The sequence below is a fragment of the Acanthochromis polyacanthus genome, chromosome 3 (genome assembly GCF_021347895.1).
Source record: "Acanthochromis polyacanthus isolate Apoly-LR-REF ecotype Palm Island chromosome 3, KAUST_Apoly_ChrSc, whole genome shotgun sequence".
In the NCBI taxonomy this organism is placed as follows: domain Eukaryota; kingdom Metazoa; phylum Chordata; class Actinopteri; family Pomacentridae; genus Acanthochromis; species Acanthochromis polyacanthus.
In genome coordinates this window covers 11,230,717-11,252,454 of record NC_067115.1, presented here as the reverse complement: position 1 = coordinate 11,252,454, position 21,738 = coordinate 11,230,717, and positions in this window count along the sequence as shown.

Below are 21,738 nucleotides of genomic sequence, written 5' to 3'. Positions count from 1 at the left end.
CTGGCTTTGTTATAGAATCCAGAATACCGTCGGCTCACACTGGGCAGAAGGTGAGAAGAAAGAAAGCAATTATGGGATTTTTGGGGGATCTTTTTTTCAATGATTTTGACCGACCTTCAAAAAAGGCCAGGAATTGAACACATCTGTTGTCAGTTTGTACTCTGTTTTACTCTATCCTGACTACTAGCTGACCAGTGCATGCCCCAAAATGAAAATATCAACAATAGAGTCAGAGTGAAATTCATGGAACACAGTATTGCAATGAAGAGCAAAGGACACTGAACTCCATCTTAGCTGTCAAAAATATTTTTACTTTCCTGTTGGTAAAGCAGGAGTTAGATTATCATCACATATGGACATAATTTGGAGAGTTCAGGAAAAAATAAACACACTATTTTTAATTTGGACACTTTGAGAAGTTAGGTATAAGCTTAAATTTTGCTAATTAGGGCACTGTTATGTATTATCAGTCACTTGGTGTACTGACCAATCTGATTGTTTGACAAGCATCACACATGTATCACAGCTCTCTAGGCCACTGAAATGAGCATGTCTTAATGAAGCTGTGAGAAACTTTAACATGACTGATGCCTGAACGACAGAAAGTTTCCACTTTAACAGATTCACAGTCAACAATGTCACGTCTGAAAAGCCAGTACCCACCAAAGCATGCACAAGTGGCCTTCTGAGTCACAGAACCATCCAGACTTCCAGAATAACCCCCACCCTCCCTTAAAAAAAACACAAACCAGGAACAGGAAGTGATGGGAGTCTTTCCTCCAGGACTGTGACTTTCAATTAAATCGCTGCTGTACTGAGTCTTGAACAATCGATTGCATACCTTTAGACGGATTATTCATTTTGTCGTTATGTCATCCAAGTAAATCCCTGAAAAAGAGCATCAGCTAAATTTTCGATTTGCACAGTAATAGAATGATACTCAAGTGATAAGTTTAAGTGAAAAAGAAGGTACGCTCTCGGCTATTTTTAGCAGGTGGGATGGCAAAAAGTTACCATGTCACTGAGGAGCTGTGTTCACTGTAACATTACACACTAACACGGACACACACACCCATACAAACAATCTTTTCCTGAGAGCATGTTGTGTGACATCTTGGCAGGAGACAACGTGATTCCCGTTGCTTTAAGCAAAGCTGCAGGTGACTGACTTCTGCTAAATCATATGACAGACTCCCTTCACATGGCCTAAAACACAAACTGCACACAGGCACATTTGCATGTGCACGCGCACATGCGCACGCACACACACACACGCACACCTTCCAATGTCACAAGTGCAGAGCAGGGCGCCCCAGGCACTAAAAGGGGGAGCTTGGGGCCCTTGATGAGCAACAGAGCGCAACGGACAGAGAAAGAGAGAGATGGGGGAAAGAGACGGAAAGAGATGCAGAAAGCGAGAGAGAGTTGAGGAGGGGCAGTGCTCTGAGCCACTGCGCAGTCACAAGCAGCGAGTGATGAGAGAGGACAAGGTCACAGATCATAGACAAGGGAGATATGGGCAGTCATGTATAGCAACACACCTCCTCACCCCGATTCCCGCAGCAGTTCGCAGAAAATAGAACCGTACCTTGAACCCTGCGACACACACCTGTGCACATGCTATGATCAAAATTGTATGCGGTAATACCCAGAAGACACACACACAAAATTAAATCGTTTGATTTATTTATCCACTCCTGCTGAGGGCAGGAAAACCTTTGTTGATATAACATGCTAATTTATGCAGGTAAATATTCAAACTATTCACGCCTTTGTTAGCTTACTGCCTTATACGCTATGTCTTTTTTTTTAATGTTTATTTATTTTTATTGGGTGGGTGAGGATGAGTTGACAGTGCTATAATGCTCTACTGATTTCAGATCTGTTTTCTTTAACCTCGCCGTGGCCCCGAAAGTCAACAGCATTGCACACGAGCTGACCTGAGTACAGTGCCTGGAGGCAGTTTGTTAAGTTCGCTCCCTGGTGAATGTTTTGCAGACGGGTGTTGCCCAGAGTTGAAGTCTATTAGTTCGAGTTTATTTACAACCAAATGCCCAGAGACCCGCCTCTGTAATGTTGTTTGGGGGAAAATAAGAGCTGAAATTGAATGAAAAGCATCACACCACATGCATAATTCATGGCTATCATTATCAAGCGCACGCAGACGCACAGACAAGCGCGCACATTAAAAAAAAAAAAGCACAGTGTGAACACATACTTGCAAAGACAAACAGACGAGAAGGGGAAAAAAAACAAAAAACATACGTACACATGCCATTACGCGTGCTTATTATAAGGCCTTTTCGGTCATTTATCCTGGCGCTGAACTCAAGCCAATTTTCTCAGCATGGGTCCTATTTAGGCATTAGAACACAACAACAATAACAACGGCATCACAGCAAGAGTCGAGGGGCCGATCCGACTGTGGAAGGAAGGAAGGTTGAACGATAAAAGTGGATATTTAGAAAATCAAAACTGGCATCAGTGGAGCAAATCGCCTTTGTTTTCCCCAGAGAAGATCCTGATGCATTTATATGGTGATCTTACTGGGTAACAGCGATGATGACGTAAAGTGTTTGTGTGCGCGTCAGTGTAAAAAAAGGAAAGAGGCAAATCAGGTTCGGATAATCATGAAGAAGGGCAATCGAGAAAGGCAAGAGGAAAGAAGGAAAATTAGAGAGTGTGAAAGAAGGAGAGAGAGAGGTTTGACAGAAAAATAAAGAGAGCAAGCGGTGAATTAGTGTATTTTCTCTCCAGTTCTGAGCATTGGCCTTCTCATCTCTCTCTCTCTCTTGGGCCCTTTTGACCTTAAACTCTCTTTGATGTACTTCTACCAACCTAAGTAGCTCATAAAGCCCCTGCATGTACACACACACACACACACACACACACACACACACACACACACACACACACACACACACACACACACACACACACGAAAATCACGCAGAGGGAAGAAGTTTTTCGAACAAATTTATTTTAAAGACTCGTATATGCGTGCACACATGCCACACACATTGTTGGGTTACCATTAAGAGTGCTTACTGAAGCAGTACCCTGGTGGAGAGAGAATTCGGCAGGATTCTCCAGTGAATAGTGAGAGATTCTGGTCTCATTCAGCAGACAAATGAAGCGTGAGCAGTCTGAAGGGCACACACCCGCACTTACACACACTTAGACACACATTCATTCCTACACCGAGCAGATAGACACACATGCTCCTTGCAAAGCTGGATGTATATACGCACACACACACACGTGCAGGCCGGTGCTCAGTGCACTGTGACACCCGGCAAAAAGGAATGGAGCTGCAGAGAACTTCTTAATGGATATGAAGCAACCAGCTGTGGTAGCCAGGGCAAGAGAGCAAAGAATACAAGGCGGAAACATGGGCCTGACATGATCTAACGTGTGCACACACATGCACACAAGGCCACACACACACACACACACAAATTGAGCACCTGCGCACGTCCTGATGGCAAGGAGAAGCTGTTGAGTCTTTCAAACTCCAACAGAAAATGTTCACTGATTGATTGGGAATATACTTCACAAACACTTGGAGCCGGTAAAAGAACAGCTGGGGGAGCATGAGCAGGAGAGAAAACTCCAGAAAGGAGGACGTATTAAAAAGAGATGAGAGATGAAAGTGAATGGAAACGGCTCTCTAATGCTTTTCCTACATCCCTCCTGAGATCTGTGAGCGGGTGTGTGTGTGTGTGTGTGTGTGTCTGCGTGCGCTTCTCGCAAGTGCACGAAGGAGTGTAGAAGGCTCTCTGAAAGATAAAGAGCATTGTTTGAGATGTGCTCTTGTTATGCGGCGCGTCGTATTCGCAGAGTTCTTGCACTCGTTGAAACTCCCACCGCTCTTTCAACCTAATTGAAGCCTGTGCGCTGAGACGCCGTGACGTGTGATGTGATCAAAGGTAAACACGGGAGTAGGAGAGTGACATGCAATTTTTCAGATCGATCCAATATTATGCTATTTCTCATCTTTACAATTTCATCAGCGTCAAAGAAAAGTGTGAAACTAGTGCATGAAGTTATTGTGAAGCTGGCGGCGATAAATAAGACATCTAATGTTGCTGGCAGGGAGATTTTTATACTTTTGATGAATCATTCTCTGCGTAGTGCGCTTTGGAATCGATTATGGAAGCATTAACATACTAAATATATTTTTATTTCACATTAAAAGAAGTTTTGTTTTGTTTTTTTCCTCCAGATATTAGCCTATTTTACAACAAGAACCTGCCAGCATTCGTTACAACTTGGCAAGCAATAATTCATCAACAAATAATGAGTGTTAAAAATAGGTCTGTTCTGATGGTAGAGGCTCGATGGAGGCATTTCTGCTCAGCTCTATCATAATTTCAGCAGCCATCTTTTCAGAGTTCACACCTTTACTGCATGCAGTCTTACAGGACACTTCCAAATCAAATTTGCAGACCTATAATAAAGGTGTCTCATCCCGTCTTGAACTCTTTGTGCGCGTGAGTGAGTGCGACTGTTGTTGCAGGTAAAAGCTCAATCAGCCTGAGTCAGAGAAAAAGACGGAGGTAAAGTAAAAAGGCAGACAGAGAGAGAGAATCCCTGTCGGCTCCAACAAACCTTTATCCTTCATGCTTTATCCTCAAATACTGCCTTTCGCAAAGTTCAAACACCAGGCAGTGATTCTAACATTCTGATTTATTCCTCCTCCTTATCCCTCCACTTGGTCTCATCCTCTTCCGTCTTTCCTTTCTCCTATCTGACCGCCTTCCTTTTTCATTTTCCCCTTCCTTCCCCGTGCGAATCACTGCTGCTTCAACAATCTTCTGAGTTCATCTGCTCAATAAGTCACTTCTTCTTGGTCTTCTTTTGTTTTTCCCCTTTCTCTTTAGCCATCTCTTCCCCTTTTTCCCCTTTTAGCAAACACAATATTGTGACATCAATTTCTGAATCCAGTCAAAATGCCAGAAGCTTCTTTTTCACCCAGGCTTTATTTAATTTTATTTTCTGCAGATTTTTTCATCTAAAGTTAGCAGCTGCTAATCAAGATGAAGCAGCTTGAGTCGGAGACCAGGGCACAAGCAGGTACATGTACAAACACACACACACAAGCGAGCGCGCGCACACACGCTCAAGACACAATGCTCGGGCTCGCACACTCACAAACACAAGCACAAGATAAAGGAGTGAGAGTCAGAGCCTTGGGGTTGCCTGGAGCTGTTTCCCAATCAACACCACTGGGGAGAACAGAAGAGACCTTCGGTGTCGACACTGGGAAGTCTGAGTGGGCTTCAGACAAACACACACACAAAGACACACACACCTCAACCTCTACAAATAGACTCCTCTTCTGAAGAACACATTTGAAAAACGTATGACATCTGAGGGCGTCTGATCAAACAGGCGACAGTCTGACGCGACTCATGCACATTCATACACGTTGAACAGCCTCTATACTTGTGTTTGAAATCTACAGATTTGCACTACACACAGCGCAATGACACTTTGAAGTGAAATAACTAATTGTGTTTTCAAATGACACATTTTCATGTGCATAGTTTGCTCCTTTGTTGCTGCCGTTCATCTAAAAGGACTGCAAATTATTAAAACAAACAAGTAGTTTTGGCATCACTGAAGTGGGATGAGATGAGAACGGAACCCTGCTGAAATGTGTGTCAGAAATGCAAAATATGCATCAAGTACGGACGACTCAAGTACTAAAACTTGGCACAGAAAGTTTGTTCAGATTCTTTGTCTTGTCTCAGTCTTCTTGAGATAGTTTTTAAGGTGATATTATTGTAATATAAACCACTGATATATACGTATATTCATTATGAAAAAAAAAAACTTTATTCCTCTAATCCTTTAATCAGCCACTGGAAGTGTTAACAAGCAATATTTAATCTTTAACACTTTCAATACTTGCCATTCTAAGAAAAAAGTGCTTGTAAATTGAATTACTACCTGACTTTAAAAGCTAAGTTATAATCAGGTAAAACTGTATTTCATTTATTTTGCGTAGGGTTTAAATCATCACTTCATTATTAATGTAATAGGGATATTCTTTTTTACTTTTTTGGCACAACAGCTGTTTCAAACGAAGAGTGGCTTGACCTGACTAGAAAGTTCATAATATTAAATATCACACAACTTTCAGGATTTATTCATTTAAGGACATGAACTTCATGCGACCTGCGCCAGCTAAATAGATGACAGACACATTTATAAGACAAGATTTGAGTTTCACATTTTTTCTGCAAGAAAATGCCAAAGGTTGGGTACTTGTGTGCAGATCTTACTTATTACACAGTATGTCCCAATCTCAGTCCTTTAATATTGGGTATTTCTACTTAGATTTACCCAAAAATAAATAAATTTACATCTGACATTCTGCAGCATTCTATATTTAGAATATGCTTTTTTCATGGATCCTGGATCAACATGCAGAAGGTCCTGGTTCAAAACTATTCAGCTGTTTAGCTTAAGTATCACATCAGTATCATCACATTGTAGGAATATATGTAAAAACACACATTGATGAAAACAAGATCTGGTGTAGTACAAACTGCAGAAAGGACACAAACCCAAAGCGTGAGAGTCTCCCCTTTTCTGCTGGAAAAAAACAGATAAATAATGGATGGATAGATTAAGCTATTAATGGAACTACCATTAATTAGCAACAGCTACACGTGACATTTATCTTATCTAAATAGTAAAAATAGTGATCAGTAAGAGGAGAAGCTGCTTCTTGAATGTTTGGTAGATTGATTATTTTTCCCCATTGACAAAGAAGGAGACATTTTCGGCAAGCTAAGCGGATGCTGCCAACCGCGATGAAAAAAAAATCTGATTTAGCCACTGCAAGTAGGGAAATGCTTGCTTTGGAGAGCCGGACTGTCACTAATGAGAGCAGTGCGGCAACACCAGCAGGCTGCGGTGGACAACACAGAGCAGAGCACAGTAAAGAAAGGATCAGAATTTGATTGGCTTTATATCTAATACCAATATGCCTAAGGATCTGCCCTGACAGCAATACTGAGGATCAACTCAGCACATCTCTACTTATTATTTCAGTTTTATCAGCAAATTGGGTTTACAGTCAAAAAAAGGGGACTGTCATTTATTAAGTTTGTGACTTTTGTTTTGTTTTTAGCTTCCTTCTTGTATGTTTTTAGATGCTCTTGTACAGTTCCTGTGAATTGTACTGAATTGATTAACCTACTAACAGCAATTATCTGTTACACTACTGATAGTTAATGCACAATGCAAGCTTTCATATTCTGTTGATGTAACAACAGTCAAAGAGGCAATACGTTTACGTCCAGGCTTCAAACAGTGGATGGACTTGGAGACACTGCTGTACAGTACAGACTATTCAGCACTAGTCATTACAGGCGTTCCAGCGGTATATAATGCAGTGTTGTTGCAGCTGCAAAGTCAGATGGTGAGTGTGTAGGGGCTTGCTGTAGCATTGCACCATGAGGTAGTTACAGCGCAAGTAGGATCAGATGGAAAAATAAATCATGAGCATTAAGAAGCAAATCCCCAAGGTCAAACTGCTAGAGTATTTGAACACATGTTTTGCAGACTACGCAAACAATAGCACTTTGTAATGAATGAGGGGGATGAACTGAGAGTTAGTGGTGCAGTATAGCAGTTTATTTGGCCGTCGGAGAAGTGTGGCAGGGGGTAATGAGGACATCAGAGACTGTCAGGAGTGAGAGATGTGGCAGCAGCGTGAAGGGGAGAAAAAAACTGAAATAAATAAATAATAAATTAAATAAAGAAATAAAGCTGGCATTATTGAGGGCATACAGTGTATTGCTTTGACACGGATCAAATCTGCTGTTCATCATTTACAGAGGACATTAGAGACTACCTCCAGACGATATGCAGATAGTGTGAAATATATGTAGATGAGGACGCCGTAAACCTAGGACCCCCGTATGAACTCCTGTGTGTATCGTGAATAAAACAGACAGAAAAGAAAACATGGAATGCCCAAAAGCGCTGTTTTTGGCAGTACAATGCCATAGCTATTGATGTAAGAATTTAAGGGATTTTGGTTATATATATATATTTTTTATTCACATGATACACACAGGGGTTAGTACAGGGGTCCTCGGTTTACGACGTCCTCACCGACGGGGGTGTCATTGGTACATCAGAACTAGTCACGTGGAACCAGATGGCGAGCAGAATGGACAAGCTGTAGCTATCCAACTAGTTAAACTCGTGCTTGCAAAATGAATTGTGGAAAATAAAGTAACAGAAAAAAAAACACAGGACTTTTTTTTTAACTGTATATGAATATAAAATAATGCTATTTTCATTAAAAAAATCTGGATTTTTATAAATAGTAGTTTGTCTTGATGGTAAAATTACCCTGTCTTAATCTGTTTAAATCTATTTAACAGATATTTGCAGTTTTCTTTTTTTCCCTTTTTTTTTTTTTTCCCCACTGTTCGTGACAGTGCACGCCACCTGTCAAAGCATGCTTGGATGAAATAATGAAACAGTTTTTATGTGTAAAAGTGACAAGCTAGATATCTGAAACAAAAATATGTGCAAAAGAGCAGAGTGAATAACAACTGACCCAAACTGCTGCAACATCAAAAGCACATTGGATCATCTTTTTTGAACAGATGTCAGCATTTCTTTAAAGAGCCTGCTGGTTTCAAGTTGGAGAGCAGCCCGTTCAGGGCAGTGTTAATTTTGTCGACAAAAACCTTGACAACCTATTTTTTTCCTCAAAAAATAACAAGCATACAACTAAACAAAATGCAACATTTGAAAATGACAAAGTGACGGGGGAGGAGAAATGAACTCATTACTGTTTTAATACAATCCATCTATTTAAGAAACTGCTGGATCCTACATCCTATATTCAGAAGTTGGTTCAGCTGTTTAACCTGCCATCAACAAGAAGCCTGCTGCATTTGGTGATGCTACACGTCTGTCAGAGAAGGTATCAGTTGTCAGTTTGTGGAAGGAAATCATTAAATGGGGTAAATTTATCAAAAATTATCTGGGTATTAGACAAGAAGAGGTAATAAAAAAAAAACTGGGACAAATATGAAAATATCTTGCTCTTTATCAACAGGAAGCATCTGACTAGAATGTCTCCTGGGTGATATTCTGGGTATGTCCAGAACTTGTTGGAGATTATGTGTATATACAGTATCTCACCTGGCTTGGGAGTGCCTTCATATCCCCTTAGGAGGAGCTGGAAAATATTGCTTGGAGGAGAGACATCTGGAATGGCCTGCACAGTCTGCCGCCACTGTGACCTGACCCAACAGAAGCAGAAGAAAATAGATGGATGGAGGTTAATCATTCACAGTGTGCACAATTATCAAGTCCCGATTCATACTGATGTGTAATTCGACTGACAATGTGTACATTTTGAACAAACCAATCATGCTACATTGACATTTCTGAGCCAAAGAGTAACAGGATGCACCAAAAATGTAATCAAAAATCGACTGGTTTGTAGAGCCTTTTAAAGTTTGACAGTTTTAATGTCCGTTATTGAGTTCCTTTCTTATAACCTTTAAGCAAGAATGGTGACATTCATACTTCAGCTCAACATTTTGTTATAAAAGCCCAGCACCAACTTTAAATGGGATAAATCTCCACAGGTCTTGAAGATGCTGAAGAGAATTATCAATAACAGTAAGTACTGGAATAAGGGAGTGTCTGCACAAATCTCCTGCTCATTACAAATCACATGCAGTCACACTGTGTACTTTTTTTTTTAAACAAGAAGTACTACTATACATGTGAAAACAGCTGTATGAACGTTTATGTGGCTCCAAAGGAAGTTAAATTCCCTCAAGTAATGTCACGTCAGCATCAGTTTGAAATAGTTCAAAAATTAAGACAAGAGCCCTGGTGTGGAGTTAGAAGTGAGCTGACGAGGACAGATTTCATTAACGTTTCTCTTGGGCCTGACAATGTTAAATGATGTCAAACCACGGGCGTGTTTTTTTCAATGTAAAGCCACAAGTGCTACAGTGACAAATTGTATTATACAGTCAGAAAATGGCACATTTGGTGTCGGATGAATCCAAAAATTTTTATTTTAATGTAGCACTTTTACTAGGTCAGCCAACCTTACAGCCGAACTCGAGCCCAGTGCCGATATGCCTCCCTTTTTTGAGCTTTGTTCAAACCGACTGTGAGCCGTCACACTTTCTGGCCATTTCGGAGTCTGAAAATGTGACCTTTAAATACCCATTAGGCCAATCGATGTAATTTTTCAAACGTCAAATCAGCACACGGAGACGCATCACTCCTGCAAGTTTCATCAAAATTAGATCAGAGTAAGATATCTCGTGAAATGTCATATGAAAGACGAGCATTCAGCACAATCCATAGTGTCTTTCCAATGAGAGAAATGAAGAGAACGCCATTTTAACCCTTTGTATGCAGATTCATGATATTCAAATACAAACACACTTGAATTTGCCTTTTAATAAGAAGGAAAAAGAAATGTTAGTGCCAAGATGCATGACTGGTACAGAGGAAAACTAAGTTGACCTTAAAAAAAATACACCTGTTAACACCAAAGTGCTGTGCCAGCGCAGTGAGTTTCTGGACTAAATGTTTAATTCATGTGTTGACTTAGCCATTTTACCTCCCTGTGCTCCCCTGCGTTACTTTACCTACAACGTGGGATGTGGATTTTCAGTACACCCTGTGCTGATTGATGCCCGTTTCACTTCTGACTGCATTTTTCTCAGACACAGAGCTCTCCGGACTCGGTGTCACCAAAGTACTGGATACTATAATTCACCTCCGCATTTTTCAGGACAAATGTGTTACACACAAATGTGCAGAGACATAAAAACAAAGAAAAGAAAAAAGAAAACACACTCAATCATAAGCTAAATCTGCCAGTTATCCCTCTCTGTCCTCTAATATACCCTCACAAATGATCCCTTTTGTCGGCTGATCTCACAATCTCACTACAATCATTTATTGCATGTGTGGAAATAAAACGAAGTCATACAGAAAAGCAAACAGCTAAGAAAGCAAAAGGCTCCACTTCAGTTGGGATTTCGGGAAAGATTTGAAGACTTAGTCAGTGGAAATCCGGCTGTAAAATTATGTTAATCTCTCTCTGAGAACAGAGAGCGGCTTGATCCCAAAAAAAAATGCATTTCGTTATTTCTGTTTTTTTCAGAGGAGATGAAATACGAGACAGATTCAACTGTAGAGGAAGTTTTTGCTGAAATTGGAATAATGGCATCTCAAAGGAGCCAATACACACAAAAGAATGAACTTAGAGTTGAGCAGACAGTACCAACTCTTGATTATGGATTTTGGAGATAGGATGATCTTCTGTAAAGTCACAAAGTTCTGTTAGAGCGCCTTTGAAGCCGTGTTCTGTCAAGGCAGAAGTATTCACACTACCGTTCCTCTCTAAGCTTCAATTGATTTGGGCTGCTTGGAGAGTTTTCAGACAGATCTGTAAAGTGTGTAGGCGTCCATGTCACAATATAGACTGATGCCATGTTGGAAGACTTGTACTTTGTGCTACATCTCCTCCTCTCTCAAGCTGAGAGGTATTGAAGAGAAGTCACACACAGCTGTCAGGAGAGCGGCATGGATTTTCCGAACGACAACAGGTGTTTTAAATATCAATTCAAGTGTCTTTTTTGTCACACAATTGCGCTGCCACTTGACATGGCTATGCTATTTTCTTTTGAGCTTCATTCCCCCAATCTTTTTCTCTTCACAGTCCAATTGGATCTACTCATAACCATTCTGACTGTTATTGTTAATTTTAACAACACTGAAGCACACAATGCCTCCTTGCCTTTTACGATAAAGGCGATCATTATTATTGCACCCACTTGCAACCTCAATTAAATTTAGAGGCCGTTTTGTCCTGGCTTTAAAGAGCCTTTGACTTCCTCCAGGGGCTTAATCCCATAAACCACTATGACCCACTGACATCATAATTTTAAGCCGCCAGGCAAAGCGATGTCAGACTCTCCACCATAGGAGGTGAAACGGATGCAGGTCTCTGAATTTGCGTGTCCACTTCTTTAAATTGTGTAAAGCCTTCATCGCCATCATGACTTGACAGTGAGGTGTTCTCATGACATATTATGGTTCCATTCCCCCCCCCCCCCCCCCTTTCTTTTTCTATGAAAGGAAACCAGGATGATATTTTGATTTAGTGCTTTTTCCATAATAAGTACATCAGTGGATAAAAGCAGGAAAATCTTCAAAGTTGATCACCAAGTCTCACCATTGTTCTGATACAAACAGTTGGAGCAGCATTTAAACTTTACTTTGGTAGTGGAACTAAGAAGCTATTAAAACTGTTCCCAAAGCAACAAATGACCAAGAGAGCAAATTTAGAGGGGACTATTGTGATTTTCTGTGTAGAAAATAATACATATAAATAAACCCAATGAATGAAAAGGTGTATCCAAACTTTTGACTGGTAGTGTACATGATCAATGTAGTTCAGTTACATTTTCCACAATCACAGTTCATCATTTTTTGGACAAATGAAAGGACGACATCCTCTAAAGATAAACAAGAGCATCATCTTACTTTAAAGAGCCACTCTGGTGAAAACCAATTTTTTTCCCTTGCTAACATGCTCATGTACACTCAACAAAAATATAAACACAACACTTTTGTTTTTGCTTCCATTTTTATGAGATGAACTCAAAGATCTAAAACTTTTTCCACATGCACAATATCACAATTTCTCTCAAATATTGTTCACAAATCTGTCTAAATCTGTGATAGTGAGCACTTCTCCTTTGCTGAGATAATCCATCCCACCTCACAGGTGTTCCATATCGAGATGCTGATTAGACACCATGATTAGTGCACAGGTGTGCCTTAGACTGCCCACAATAAAGGCCACTCTGAAAAGTGCAGTTTTATCACACAGTGCAATGCCACAGATGTGGCAAGATTTGAGGGAGCATGCAACTGGCATGCTGACAGCAGGAATGTCAACCAGAGCTGTTGCTCGTGTATTGAATGTTCATTTCTCTACCATAAGCCGTCTCCAAAGGCGTTCAGAGAATTTGGCAGTACATCCAACCAGCCTCACAACCACAGACCACATATAACCACACCAGCCCAGGACCCCACATCAAACAAAACTGCACCTTTCAGTGTGACCTTTCATTGTGGGCAGTCTAAGGCACACCTGTGCACTAATCATGGTGTCTAATCAGCATCTTGATATGGAACACCTGTGAGGTGGGATGGATTATCTCAGCAAAGGAGAAGTGCTCACTATCACAGATTTAGACAGATTGTGAACAATATTTGAGAGAAATGGTGATATTGTGTATGTGGAAAAAGTTTTAGATCTTTGAGTTCATCTCATAAAAAATGGGAGCAAAAACAAAAGTGTTGCATTTATATTTTGTTGGGTGTAGTATCTTATCTGCTGAAAGATAAACCATGAGCAAAATAAGCAGTCAGTGGCAAGGCAGAGCATTTCCACCCTGAAATTGCAGTGTGGCAATTACAGTTTCAAAACACAGTTTCAAACTTTATTCAGAGTTTTATATGTAACAAAGAACCAATCCCGTCAAGGTGTTGGTTGAAGGGTTCTATGTCCTTATTCTTCTTCAGAATCCGCGTCCAGTTCAAACGTGTATGTGTAAATTAATCCGATGTTGAAACTTGCCACTATTGTAGAGTGGTTTTACAGTGTTGGCCAGAGTCCAAGGTGAGCTGGTGCTTTAGCTATAGCACGTGAAGGAGTTTGAGTGGAAAGACAGGCAACAACTTTGAAGATCTACACATACTAGAGGAAGCAGTGTAGAGGCACATCGAAGCCATTTTCAGGCAGAAATTTAAAAAAAAAACAAACACATATACATATGTAAAGTTGATGCACAGAGATAAGTCTTTGTGAGTTAAATCTACAAGCAGAGACGGACTAATGCTGTAAACCAGTATATTTCAAACAAATGCGCTACTATGTCTAAATCTGCCTAAACCTTAACCACTGAATTGATACATTGTGAAAATGATTTATTTTAACTGTGATTTGTAGCAACTGACAGGGACTATGCTATCAATAAGACTGTCAGATCAAGAAAAAATCCTGTGTGCCATTTTCAAGTGCAGTAACACAATTTGTTAGCACATGTAAAGGCAGCTGTTGCAGTACTACATATACATTAGCTACACAAGTAGTTTAAACCTATATGTTATGCTATGCATGTCAGGTGTTCTACTAAGTTGTATGGAATAAGGTTTAAGAAAAGCAGATTGGTATCCTTCCCCTGAACTGCTACTACATCAACATCTCCATGTGACATAATCGCTGTTTGTGCTTCCACAAATACCGCAGAATGTTGCAGAGAGCGCAAAAGTTAAATATAGTACAATTATGTAAGTGTCCAAAGGCAACGGACATGGGACAAGAAATCATAAAATACTAAGACAGCTGGTCTTTCATTTACCAGCAGAAAAGCAAAGCCTGCTATGAGGCATCTTGTCCTGAGAAGATCTTACCCATCAGAACCAAATATTTTGGGTCATCGTGTCTGACAATAAGCATTCTACGAATAGAAAGGGTTACCTCCGTGTTATCATGTTATGACTGCAGATTAAATTTATTATGTCATATGTTTTTCTTTCTTTAAAAAAAAACACACACAAAAAACACCAACTGTATTACAGAAATACCGCGAACATTCTGGATTCCTTATCTTTCAAACGAAACTATAATGCTATAATTTGAAGCTTTGTTGTAAGTGACATGTTTGGCTTGTCAGATCAGGAATTTGTGTGTGCGTGTGGTTTGTGTCATATATAGGCTGTATAACCATGACATTGATGTACCACCCCAGACCTGAAGGCCAGCAAGCCAGGGATTAGCTCCGGGAACAAAAGACAAAAACACCAACGTGTTTCTGTGATGTTCACAACAAGGGATTAGAAGGTTCCCACTGACAGGATTAAAACAATACCTACTGTTTTCTATGTCCTTCTATACCAACCCATTGCTTGTTATATTAAAAGATAATGTTTTTCCTTTGCTTTTCCTCTGTTTGGAGATTTTCTCAGCTCTGCTTATCCAGCTCCAGCTTTTCAATGGTTAACCTGTGTTTTGGCCTGTTACCCCTCCTCTGGTAGGATTATGTCAATCCTACCTAATCCTGAAATTCCACCTTAATGCCACACCTCGGAATAGTACTGCCATGTATAGAGAAATGCATTTATATCAAAAAGTAAGAGTGGCTTTACTGATTTTCATGTTTTCAATTGAACAGTTATTTCAACTCTAGAAAGACTCATAATATATAATAAACCAGAGCAGTGAACCAGTAAGCCGTGTGATCAAAAAAATAAAAAATGCATGGGCGCCAATGTGAACATTGGCTTTCTGAACGACAAAGAAGAATGCATCAAGGGCTTTATCTGACAGAAGCAGTGTAATGAAATGAGTTCACTGGGCAACACTGGAATGAATTGATTCAATCACAACCAATTACCGATCAACCAGGCACACCACAAAAAAAGAAAAAAAAGGAAATGATCATTGCAATTTGGTAAGATCATTAATAAAAATAAAGCAAACAAAAAAAAAAAGGCATAGAAGTGCTGTTCTAAATTTGCTATAATTCAGTTCCAATAATGGCAGGCTCGCTGGGAATATATGAATGATGGACTTCCTTTCCAATTTGTGACAAGGATTATAGGATTTAAACAATATGCTGTGAGCATAGTTTAATGCGGGGAAAAAATGAAGTGTAGACAAGAGCTGGGCTTATTATTATTTTCTCACAGTGAGATCCAAATGTAATTAACGACGAAAAAGATTGAGTGATAGAGTTACAATCAGTGTGACAGCCAGAGATGATAGCGGATGTTGACACAGCTGATATGTGGAGATGAGACGACTGGGCTGTGACCACACTGATTGGTCTGATGTAATTGGAATGTTGACAAAAATAAACACCAGCTCTGGAGGGCACAAATTATTCTAAATGCTAGCCTGCCAGGCAAAAGCAATCACACCCGGACAAACCTCGAAGCTCTCAATAATCACCCCCAACACCTCCCTGCTATCAAAAAAAAATTCTCCAAACAGAGATGTTTACACATAGATAAGGTCCCATGAATACCCTCTGCCAAAACAAAAACAGAAAAAAAAGAAAAAAAAAACAAGGTCTTTATGCAAGGCTGCGATTACACGAAAACCAAACAGCAAGAGTAATCAGACAAAGATCAACCTCCGAGGTAAGAGTAATCAAACATAGAATGCCTTGTGGGCTGAGGCAATAGCAATAATCAAATATGTTCTGCCATCTGAGCCCGTTCACTGTCAGGCCAGTGGGGTAATAATGACACGATGAGGATGAAGAGATTCCTCCATTCAGGAGCTGTTAGAGAGCAGAGCGGACACAAGTCAACCACAACTCGAAGGTTTGCTCCAGGCTACCTTCTGATTGTAGAATGGGAGGAAAGTTTAGCCAAGGTATCTCCTTCTGTAAAGCAAAAAATGTTGAATAATGTGACATCTGCCAATTATTAAAAAAAAACTCACTTGTAGCAAAAGCTGCCTGGTGCTCAGTAATAATCTTGTTATCTATTGCATCTGTTCACCAAACTGTCATTCATTTGCCTATTTTTGACCTTCAAATCTATCATTCGCTCCCTCTGACATGCAGCATCTCCAGATTGACACTTCTGATGAGCCGTGGGGGCTTTCAATGCTGTCAGACAGACTCTTTCTGACAACTCAGCACTGGTGGGCATGTCCAATCTCTAAGACCTGTGGAAGGACAACGCCGACTCAGAGAAAAACTGGTGCTGAAGTGCTCACTCTTTCATTTTTGGTTGTTTTGATTTAGTTTGTGCTTCATATAATACAGATTTTTCATGCTTACAACCATCTGCCTTTGTCTTGCTGCATTACTTTGTGTGTGTGTGTGTGTATATGTGTGTGTTTTGTGAGCTGTGCCATCGCTCTCCTATCATCCCCATCAGCTACTCATGTCTTGCTCTTCTCCCAAATCTTCCTGACCTTCCTCAAATAAACCTATCAGCTGTAATCAAGACTTATCTTCTCCTTTCTCCTACATTCACTTTGACATATACACACCGACTCCCAGACACACATACGCAACAGCAGTGTGTCAACTTTTCACGCAGGTCTTTTTCTCTCCCTTGTGGACCTTCAAGGCGGAGGCGGCTTGTGCCAAAGTGCTCAGCGGCATCTGTAGCCATCCAGACTCCTGTCACATACTGGGCTGCCCACCAATGCCCATATATAATCACTTGAATTAAAGATTCTTGGCCGCCATTTGTCTGTAACAACGTATGAGATAAATAGTGGAGAGAGAAGATTCAGAACATTAAGTCATCTTTAACAAAAACACTGCAGATGCAATATTATTTTCGATTATTCTTCTCCTCTGTCTCTTGCGAACACACACACATTTCCACACATTCCCATGGACGGTATCTCCCAAGAGCACTCTGCTCTCTGCTCCCCCTCAGTCCCAAGGCTAGATTATCATAGACAAAAAGAGAGCGAGGAAGAGCAAGCAAGGGAAAGAGCACAGAGGGAGCTTGGTATTTGTCAGTGGGTCACACGGTGGTGGCATGGTTAACTAGCTAATATGATTAAATTTAGCAGAGGCACAAGTCACATTGTCAGCCCACATCAAAGTCTACCCGCTACTGTGAGAGCAAAAATGAGCCCTCTGTGAAAACCGAGAGAGAGAGCGAGACCGAGAGCAGCAGACGAGGAAAAAGGGTGATGTTTTAAACATAAAACAGACAGAACCTAAGAAAAGATGAGGCAATAATGAGGCAAGAGAGAGGGAAGAAGCGCTCGCTTAACCTATCAAGTGAACTGTGTGACCTGGAAAGCAGCAGTTAACAGCAAATCTCTGTTTTCTATGTACAAATGAAGGGCCATTGACAAATACTTATAGTGTCAAGTATAAGACCAGCTCGCTGACCTTGTGGTTTGATTATCTGCCTTGAGACTGAGAGTTTGAGAGCACACTTCTCAGTGGTTTATTGCATGGCATGAAACATCTAAATTGCTTTTAGAGCAGAGTGAACCAATTGACCCATGGTCTGCCTCAGAAGTATACATGACATTAAATAGATACAGTGGTGGAAAAAAGTTTTCGGGCACCTCGTGCATTTGTGAAATACTGTATGAAGAATCGTTCTTAGGTCTTCAAGTGCAATTTTCTTTTTGTACAGTCACAGCCAAAATGCTAAACAAATCCTAAAAAAGCCATGAAAAATTAAAAATTGATTGGCTCCACAAAAATACACAAGAAATTTTGAGTATTGGGTCATTTTGGTACTTGTGATCCACTGATGAAGGTCGTGCTATTTATTAAAAGACACAATTTTTGTTGCTGTGCTTTGTGTCTCCATAATGCCAGCACATTTGGAAGTTCTTCAGAGACAAAAATCAAATCAAATACAGGAAACACTCCTGAAGTCACAGACTCCCAGGCAGGAAGGGTGCAGCTACCGCCAGATAGCCAGGAAGTGCAGTCCTTCAACAGTTGGATACACTGCAGAAATACAGACAAACTAACAGCTTAATGCTTAATGTTATAATTATGCGATTTAATCAGCCAGCCACTAAATCGGTCGGGTCCTAATTGAAACTATCATGAATTTAGCTTTGTTAGTTTTCTTGTAAACAGTAAACAAACAAAAAAAAACAATTTGTATTTGTTTGTGTCTGTCTAAGGCAGCCACACCTTTTGAAACACAAGCAATGATTGTATATATTTCATATATACATTTAATATTTGAGATTGTGTAAAATTTTAAGGGTGTTCGAAAACTTTTTTCCACCACTCCATGTAGCACTGGAGAATAACTTGATGTAAGAAGTAGAAATGTACTGTAAAGGACCACGATAGTCGCAGTCACTCCATCAGCCTTCAACCACATTTTTGTGTAATTTAGATTCTATTGTTTTGAAAAGCATGCCCCTAGGTTTTAGAGTTAGCTCCAGCTGAGAGAAAGATGCTGAACACTGGTGGGGATACAGGAGTCTTGCAAATAAATAAATAAAAATGATTTAAGCACTGGTTGGGGATATTTTCAGTTTCAGATCCAAATTTGCACTTAAACCAACCAACTCAGGCAAAGCTGTATGCACTGTAGTGCCAAACTACAGTGTTCACCCCTGTTGGAAATGTTCTCTTTTACTGCTTTCAACATTGAATTTTGGTCAATTTAATTTATGTTGGACACAAATTAAAAAAAAAAAAAAAAAAAACTTATGTCAAAGTGAAAATAGATTTCTACAAAGTAATGGTAACAAATTAAAAACAATACTAAATTCTAAACAAAACTAACTATTCTAAACAAAATTGTATGATAACTTACAAAGTTAGAGACTTCTGGATGTAAGTTATCATACAATTTTGTTTAGAATAGGACAGAGCGGTCCTTGGGTCAACATTTATAACATTTCTAGTAATTTTAGACCCCTAAAACCGACTCGCGAGTGTGTTATTCTTAATTTTTTATCATTTTTAGAAGGCTCCTGTGGTCTGTAGAGAGTAGCTAGGAGGCTGTGAGGCTACATATGATGTCAGATGGTTGCTGTGAGCTTGTGTGCCAAATTTCAGCCATCAACAATGTCTAAAAGCTGAGAAATAAGCAGTTAAATAGTGCAAAATCCTAGGGAAGGATTTAGGGGGTGGGTTTAGGTCCAAATTCCAGAAATTTGAAGAGGTCCTAACTTTGGAACTAGTAGAGATAGAGACCTATAATTTTTCATGGAAAGTTCTATTGTAACTATTTTTCAGCACATAAAACCCTGAGAAAATCGTCAATGGTGCAGCAACCACTTTTCTGAAAGTTGTGTGTTTTCACATGAAATTACCCGGAAACAAGAAATTTTCACAGTGAATATCCCTTTGAGTACAGTTAAATCCATCATTAAATGAAAGGAATATAAGATATGCACAAATATGCCAGAAGCAGGCAGTAGCAACTGATTGTGGAAGAAAGAATAGTGAGAGAGGCCACCAAGACACATGACTTCTGTGAAAGACATAAGCTTCAGCGGCTGAGATGGGAGTGACTGTATACAATGGCTGTGGCCTGCTTTTGACCTAACTTTTGTGGGAGAGTGGCAAAAATATTCACTTGAGTGTACCAGGAAACATGTTGGAGACTGAAATTAACTAGACAGTCCTTCCAGGATTTCGCGGGCGTTTTTCGTGATTGTTGCGGCCGAAAATGCCTGAATTCGCGGCAGCTTTTCTAAAAAATTGCGATAAAAGTTGCACTGTTTTAAGCTTATTTATTGTGATGAAATTGTGGGAGACAGTGACAACTGCTAAAAAGCTGCATTTTTTCCAGTTTGTAGAACATGTTTCAATGCTGTAATTGACAATATTTATTCCGAAATTAATTATTTTGCTTTCCAACCCATTTCCACAAAAGCTGGCACACCATGGTGGGAAATTAGCAGCAGCCAGATACTGGTTTAGTATGACGTGGTTGGTAGATTTGCGGCACAAAATGCTAATTTACTATTGAATTAATCATATTCAGACATATCTGTCAGTGGCTTAAAAAGTTAATTTCACATCCTGGCACACGTGTTGACACACACGCTCACAGCTTATCACGTCAACTAACAAGAACAGCACTGAGAGAGCGCAGTACTCCACTGGTAAAAGAGAGACATTAGTATCGCACGTGTCTGCATCTTCAAGCCATAAACAAGGAAGTGAATTCGGTGACGTACGTGCATTAGGTTTGCGCTGGGGACTGCTCTGATTGGTGGAACTCACGGGAGGCGGTCCAAAATTGCGGAAAAGTTGCAGAGATTGGACAAAATTGCAAGGCTGCACAAAATTCACGGAGATTGGTTGATTTCGCGTGAATTCGCGTGATCGCAACATCGCGAATTCCTGGAGGGACTGACTAGAAGAATGTTTGCTGTTTGGATGAGACCACTGTGAGGCATGGTGGTGGCAGCATCAAAAGGCTTGTAAAGATGGAGAGTGCATATATTAAAATTCATTTTCAAACAAAATAATGACCAAAGGCATACAGAACAGCGACACAGAAATGGTTTAAAGACAACAAGGTGAATGTTCGAGTGGCTAAGTCAGAGACTAGACCTGAAATCCTAATGAACTGTTGCTGGACTTGAAAAGAGCTGACCAAGCTTAAGTAGTTTTACAAATAATTCTGCAATTATAGCGTCCATATGTGAAAGGTTGATTGAGACCTTTCCACACAGGCTTAATGCTGTAATTGCATAAAAAGATGCATTTACTAAATAGTGGCTTAAAAGTGGGGGGTTGCTTAGATAACAGTTGAATTAATGTCAATATTATTATTAATAATAATAAAAAAACAAAATCTGTTTTTACTTTGTCATGAAAGAGTGCATTTTTGGTAAATTCTTTTGAAAAAAAAACAGTTATATCCCCCATGAAAAGCAATGAAAGAAAACTTCTAAAGAGGGTAAATATTTTTATAGGTCCTATATTTGCTCTACGAAAGTTGTGGTGAACTTGGGTGACACATCAAACCACTTTAATCTAAGAAGGCTGCAGAGCCCTCTGCATGTGTGCTTCAAATACAGCGTCTGAACAAATATTTAGCACAGCAGGGGATGCAGTCACCTAACAACCCTCCCAGCTCAACCCGGACAGTGTGAATATGCTCCTCTTCTTGGCAAATCTTTTCAAGGATTCCTTTACAGACGGCAATTGAAAACAAAACAAATTT